This window comes from Nematolebias whitei, chromosome 8, assembly GCF_014905685.2.
Source record: "Nematolebias whitei isolate Nwh7 chromosome 8, NemWhi1, whole genome shotgun sequence".
Classification (NCBI taxonomy): Eukaryota; Metazoa; Chordata; class Actinopteri; order Cyprinodontiformes; family Rivulidae; genus Nematolebias; species Nematolebias whitei.
In genome coordinates, this window is record NC_056505.1 from 3,466,718 (window position 1) to 3,467,670 (window position 953).

A 953-nucleotide genomic window follows, 5' to 3' on the forward strand; every position below is an offset into this window, starting at 1 on the left:
ACACACAGGTACACACACAGGTATACACAGAGGAACACACACAGGTATACAAAGACAGTTAAACATACAGGTACACACACAGGTACAAAAAAGAGGTACACACACATGTATACACACACGGTACACATACAGGTATACAGAGATAGGTATGCACACAGGTATACACACAAAAGTACACACAGAGATACATACACAGGTACACACAGAGGTACATACACAAGTATACACACAGGTATACATGCAGATATACATGCAGGTACACACCGGTATACACACAGGTACACACAGGTATCCACACAGGTATACATACAGGTACACACAGGTACACACACAGGTATACAGAGACAGGTATGCACACAGGTATACACACAAAAGTGCACACAGGTATACACACAAAAGTACACACAGGTATACACAAAAAGTACACACAGAGATACATACACAGGTACACACAGAGGTACATACACAAGTATACACACAGGTATACATGCAGATATACATGCAGGTACACACCGGTACACACACAGGTACACACAGAGGTACACACAGGTATCCACACAGGTATACATACAGGTACACACAGGTACACACACAGGTATACAGAGACAGGTATGCACACAGGTATACACACAAAAGTACACACAGGTATACACACAAAGATACATACACAGGTACACACAGAGGTACATACACAAGTATATACACAGGTATACATGCAGATATACATGCAGGTACACACCGGTACACACACAGGTACACACAGGTACACATGCAGGTACACATGCAGGTACACACAAACACACAGGTACACACAAACACACCTGCACATGTGGATGCTCCACCTGTAAATGTCTGAGGGACGAAGTCTCTTTGAACCAAATCCGTCTCAAAATTGTTCTGAAAATTGTTCTTGACTCATTTTCTAAAAACAAATAATAAAAATAAAACCAGAG

General features: G+C 41.7%; 1 protein-coding gene across 1 annotated transcript in view; it reads left to right on the forward strand.

The window, feature by feature from the left end:
• The window catches only part of LOC119412992 (protein-lysine 6-oxidase), a 13,237-nt gene that overhangs the window by 11,335 nt on the left and 949 nt on the right, over window positions 1–953 (forward strand). The gene's annotated exons all lie outside the window — the stretch shown is intronic.